Source organism: Schistocerca americana, unplaced genomic scaffold (assembly GCF_021461395.2).
Source record: "Schistocerca americana isolate TAMUIC-IGC-003095 unplaced genomic scaffold, iqSchAmer2.1 HiC_scaffold_14, whole genome shotgun sequence".
NCBI classification, from domain to species: Eukaryota; Metazoa; Arthropoda; class Insecta; order Orthoptera; family Acrididae; genus Schistocerca; species Schistocerca americana.
Window position 1 is genome coordinate 12,583,235 of NW_025725481.1, and position 6,592 is coordinate 12,589,826.

Genomic DNA, 6,592 nt, shown 5'->3' on the forward strand with positions numbered 1-6,592 from the left:
GGTGGTGAAGGAGGCGACGAAAGCGGACTCCAGGGGGTAGCAGGGCAGAGACATACAACCCATATTGATGGTCGAGAGAGTCGTCAAAAAAGGTACGATAAGACGGGTGGTCGGGCATTGACAGTAGCCGACAGGCATACGACAAAGCAGTGTATCGCGCTGGTAGGTGAGTGGCAATTCACTGGCTTCAGCATGAAGACTCTCAATGGCAGTAGTATAAAATGCTCCGATCGCAAGACGTAAACCCCGATGTTGTATGGAGTTGAGGCGGCGTAAGATGGACGGCCGTGCCGAGAAGTATACGAAGCCCCCATAATCCAGTTTGGAGCAGACGATCGACCGATATAGACGAAGTAGGATGGTTCAATCCGCTCCCCACGGCATACCACTAGGAACACGGAGGACATTTAGAGAACGGGTACAACGGGCAGCCAAATATGACACATGTGGAGACCAGCTAAGTTTCCTGTCAAATGTAAGACCTAAAAATTTTGTTGTCTCCACGAATGGGAGAGCAACGGGACCGAGTCATAGGGAGGGTGGGGGAAACTCTTTGTAGCGCCAGTAGTTAATACAGACAGTCTTTTCGGCAGAAAAACGGAAGCCACTGGCGACACTCCAGGAGTAAAGACGGTCAAGAGAACGCTGAAGACAGCGCTCCAGGAAACATGTACGCTGCGTGCTGCAATAGATGGTAAAATCGTCCACGAAAAGGGAGCCTGATACATCAGCTGGGAGGCAATCCATTATTGGATTGATCGCTATGGCGAAGAGAGTGACGCTCAAAACTGAGCCCTGTGGCACCCTATTCTCCTGGCATGGTGAATGGGGCATTATAACTTTCACGATTCGAGGAGCAGAAGTTAGGTGGCCTAGCCTCCTCTGCCTGTTTTAGGGGGAGGAAGGCAGGGTGGTAATGAGTGGAGCTCAAAACCTCTGTGAAAAAGCGGCTGAAGGCATTGGAGACATCCTCAGGGGCCACAAGGACATCATTCGCGACCATCAAGCCAGAAACTGGTGAGTGGACCTTAGTGCCAGATAGCCAGCACAGGCTATCTCAGACAACAGAAGAAGGAGTAAAACTGTTGAAGGTGCTTGTAAAAGCAGCCAAGCTGGCTTTCTTGCTTTCTTTAATAATACTACGACACTGTGCATGTAATCGTTTATAATTGATACAATTCGCCATTGTAGGGTGGCGTTTAAATGTGCGTAAAGCACGTCGATGAGCACGTAAAGTGCCTCTACATGCTGCGGTCCACCAGGGGACCGGTACGCGACGTGGAGAAGAAGTAGTGTGAGGGATGGAATATTCAGCAGCAGTGAGAATGACTTCCGTGAGGTGTGTGACCTGACTATCGCAGCTTGTGAAGGTGTGATTCTGGAAGGTCGCCCTGGAAGAGAAGAGCCCCCAGTCTGCTTCGGAGATGGTCCAACTAGATGAGCACAGAGAGGGGGTATGCTGCAGGAGATGGATAACACACGGGAAGTGGTCGCTAGAATATGTATCAGAAAGTGCATACCACTCAAACCGGCGTGCAAGTTGGGGAGTACATATAGAGAGGTCTAAATGGGAATAGGTGTGAGATGTGTCCGAAAGAAAAGTAGGGGCGCCAGTATTGAGGCAGACAAGATTGAGCTGGTTGAAAAGGTCTGCTAACAGAGAGCCCCTCGGGCAGGATGCTGGAGAGCCCCAAAGGGGATGGTGGGCATTGAAGTCTCCAGTTAACAAAAATGGTGCAGGTAGCTGAGCAATAAGTTGCATCATGTCTGCCCTGGTAACGGCAGACGACGATGGAGTGTAAACAGAACAAATGGAAAATGTAAAAGTGGGGAGAGTAATGCGGATGGCAACTGCCTGCAGGCCGGTGTGCAACGGGATGGGATCGTAGTAAATATCATCCTGGACCAGCAAAATAACCCCTCCATGAGCCGGGATACCTACCACAGGGGGTAGGTCAAAACGCACAGAGGTGTAGTGTGCCAAGGCAATTTGATCGCATGGGTGTAGCTTCGTTTCCTGGAGGGCTACATCGAGCGGACGGTGCAAGCGGAGCAGCAACTTCAAGTCCTCTCGATTGGAGCGAATGCTGCGAATATTCCAGTGAATAAGTGCCATCGTAAGAAGAAAAGGAAGAGGAAAGAAGGGGTCACCTCGAAGGTCGCTGAGGGCCTGACTTCGAGCGAGCACTGCCACCGCTATCAGTAGGCGGACAGTCATCGTCCATTGGGTCCATAAGTTCATCCGCCATCTCGGCAACATGGCCGGGAGGGGAAGCTTCCGCCGCCAGTGAACGGCCAGATGTTCAGCTACCAGTGGTGCGGCCAGGCGAAACGGATGACGGCCTGGGGCGGCAACGGCTGGGTGGCGCAGGAGAAGAAATGCGCCGTGGCGGAGAAGGAGAACTGTGCTTCCTATGAGCCTTCTTGGAAGGTCGTTTGGTGGAGGTACCGGTCGAAGGCTGGGAGGTCTAGGGACGTAGGAAGTCTGCACGGGATGGTTCCTTCTTGAAGGCCCGTGCATCTGACTTCGGGGTCTTCGTCTTAGCAGAAGCTGATGAAGGGGCTGGTGTCTGAGGGGTGATGGGAGGAAGAAGTGACGTCGACCGCGCGATCTTAGCACTGGCCGAATGGACGACCGTGGTGCTGAAGATCAGATCGCATGTCTGGGTTGCCACCTCCCTGGTAGTCCGAGGAGAGGCGAGGACAGTACTGTATTTCCCCACTGGGAGCAGCGTGGGCTTCCTACTAGCCAATAGCTTGCGAGCAGCCGAGGTGGACACTTTTTCTTTGACCCGAATTTCTTGGATACAGCGTTCTTCCTTATAGACAAGATAGTCGCGGGAGGATGCGGCATGGTCACCCTGACAGTTCACACAACGAGGAGACGGAGGTGGACAGTCACCCTCATGGGCATCCCTGCCACAAGTGACACATTTAGCCGCATTGGAACAAGACTGTCGAGTGTTATTGAAACGCTGACACTGGTAGCAGCGCGTAGGTGTCGGGACATAGGGGCGAACAGAAATAACCTCGTAGCCCGCCTTGATGCGCGATGGCAGCTTAACACTATCAAAAGTCAAGAAAAGTGTCCGGGTCGGTACAACGTCATTGTTGACCTTTTTCATGACCCTATGGACAGCCGTCATGCCCTGCTCAGCGAGGAAAGATTGAATCTCCTCGTCAGTCAATCCGTCGAGGGATCTAGTATAGACCACACTACGAGACGAATTCAAAGTTCGGTGAGCCTCCACCCGGACAGGGAACGTGTACAGGAGTGTGGCCCGAAGCAGTTTTTGTGCCTGAAAGGCGCTCTCAGTTTCTAGTAATAAGGTACCGTTACGCAACCTGGTACAAGATTTGACAGATCCGGCTATGGCATCTACGCCCTTCTGGATAATGAAAGGGTTGACAGCAGAAAAATCCTTTCCATCCTCAGATCGAGAAACGACGAGGAACTGTGGGGCAGGCGGTAGTACTTTTGTCACTGGTGGCTGGTCACGTTTCCGTTTTTGGGCAGAAGTCGAAAGAGATGGAGTAGAATCCATTGCGGAGAAATCCCCCATGATTGCCAGCGTCTCCGATGGCGCGCTCCTTCCTTGTGGGGACCCTCTCAGAGGGCTCTCCCGCCTTAGGTGAATGTTTACACCTCAGGTCACACCTCCCGAGAAACAGATGGAGGGACCAATCGGCATGGTCAGAAGGTATCAGCTCAGGCAATCACCCCTCCCTGGGCCTGGCCTTTACCAGGGGGTACGTGCGTGCCTTACATGTCTACCCAGGGCGGGGAATTACGCGTTACCCCGTCACCGGCTACGCGTGCGAACGCGTGGGTCAGCCTTCGGGCACGCACAGGTAGGAAGGAAGAAGAGGAAAAAGAAGAGAGAGAGGGAGAAAGAGGACAGACTGTCTCAAACGCCGAGGCCTAGACCAGAGAAGGCAAGGAGAGGAAGGCAATGAGAAGGCAAGGAGAAGAAGGCAATGAGGAGGCAAGGAGAAGAAGGCAATGAGGAGGCAAGGAGAAGAAGTCAAGGGAAAGAGTAAGGAAGACAGTGAGGTGGAGAAGAGCAAAGAAAGGAACCAACCAAAGGAAGGAAGAAACGGGAAGTGAAAAACCAAAAAGACCACAATTATAGGTCGTGGAACCGTCCGTCTCCGGACGCAGGCGCTAACTACCCCCGTGAGGGGGATGGACTCCTTTTAGTCACCTCTTACGACAGGCAGGAATACCTCGGGCCTATTCTAATCCCCGGACCCGCAGGGGGGACATTCAGTCTGACTCCCCAACAACATTGTTTCTTCCTAAGTAATGAATCACCCCCACAATGGGTAATCCTACTATGACCATTGAATAGAGGGTATAAAACAGTTGATTCCTTTCTAGAGGAGTGCAAGGAAAAGAGCCAAACTGCAGCAGATTCCTTGCCCTTGCGGAGTTTATTACCAGGAGCAGTAGCACACCGGATGTCATTCCACTTCCGGGCAAAGATGGTTCAAATGGCTCTGAGCACTATGGGACACAACTGCTGAAGTCATTAGTCCCCTAGAACTTGAAACTAGTTAAACCTAACTAACCTAAGGACATCACAAACATCCATGCCCGAGGCAGGATTCGAACCTGTGACCGTAGCGGTCTTGCGGTTCCAGACTGCAGCGCCTTTAACCGCACGGCCACTTCGGCCGGCTCCGGGCAAAGAGCTTTGATCTAGATCCAAATATCTGCAGCTGAAATCATGAAAAGGAATGGGGTTAAGTATCATCTTTCTCTGGGTCCCAAGTCATGTGGGCATCCCAGGGAATTAACTGGCTGAGTGTCTGGTTAGAAAAGCAAACTGAGCATGTGGCATGGCCAAGGACAGTGAGAAGGTCATGGATAGCAGAGATCAAAGGGTGACAAAAGTAGCAACAGTTGATAGGCTGCAGGCTGCTCATTGTGTCTGAACAAATTAAAACACTGTGGAGGGAAGCCTGAGAAATGGAAAGGAGGGCCCTGTGAATAGCTAAAAGCTCTGCTGTGAACACACCACATGATCCTGGCAATAAATATTGTTCAATGGCAGTACAAGATGTGGAAGTGTATCCCACCTTGTCAACTGTCTTAGAACCATCAGTGTAAAAGGTGAAGGCACCCTGTAACTGCATGGATGGCACCTAAAAGATTCTAGAAAACCATAGGTGCAGCAGAGACCTTAGGACCCTGAAACAGGTTGCTCCTAATATGTGGTCTAGGTACCATCTAAGGATCATAGGAAGGGGGGGGGGCTGAAAGGGAAGGGGGAGGGGAGATAAGTGAAATGCACAAGGTCCATTCCAGTGAGTGGATATGGAGATCCCAACGAACGACAAAGGGAAGTGAGACACATGCCAACCAGCAATCCCACCTGTGGGAGGTTGCCACCAGGGAGACAGCCCTCACTTGCAAAGAGGACACCATTCACAGGATGGTCAGGGAACTGGCAAATGGTGATTGTGTAATTTCTAAGCAGAGATGTCAATACATGTATAGATTAATTTACATACATTTACAGAATGAAATTTTCACTACAGTGCAATGTGCATGCTATTTCTGAACTTGGTGGCAGATTCAGACTGTTTGTTATAATGGAACTCTAACCTAGAACTGCGCCTTTTCTTTTCCTCTTTTTTTTTTTTTGAGAACAGATCATAGCAACTGTGTTTTCTGGTTATGACTCACAGCCTGTCCTCACAGCTTTTCTTTTTCCAGCACCTCAATGTACCTTCCACAACTTCAGACATTCTCATGCATTAATTTCTGAACGAGCACTCCTGAGAAAAAGAGTATCATGGGGAAACCATTACCAAAATTAATCTCCATTGCAGAGTGAAAACTTGATCTTGTTAAGTCTTTATCTTGTTAAAAGCATAGGTTAGTGGTGAAACACACACATGTAAATGACATGAATACTAGCCCTGTGCTGTCCTTATCCCTTCTTGTGAGAGAAATAATCATTCTTATGTCAGATATTAAACACTTATCACCAATTGCATGTATATAAATTTCAAATTACTACAGGATACTTTGTTTCATTTTGAGCCACATGACACTGGTGAAGTGAGTTTATTTGATACTTTGTTGTTTGATGTACTCTTACTTGAGAATTACTTTCTTATTTCTAAATCCCACACTGAATAAACACTGGGCGATCCATTGTTGTGCGAACTATGTCAAGATTAGACATGTTGTCCTCTCCTTTTTTATAAAACAGTAAGGAATATTGTGTAGTGCGCATTATAACTGTACAGTTATGTGGAGAATTTCTACGAGTTCAGCTGATGCTCAAGAGAGATTGTCTGTCTACAGTTCAAGGGGCTGAAGATTACACCCAGGTATGCAGAATCTACCTGCTCGACTGCCAGCTGTGAGCAAAGCTGTCAGTAGGACGGTGCAGAGGTTCCTCCATTCCAGTGGTGAACTGTTAGCCACACGAATGCACCCACCAGTCACTGGCACAGTGCACACAATGGAGGCAACACTGCAGTTCGGAGAAATCCCCGAGGAGCACGCTTAGGTAGGTGGGCTGATGGGCGATAAGCCAGCGGCACGACTTCAAACCATTATAGGTGGTGCAGGAGC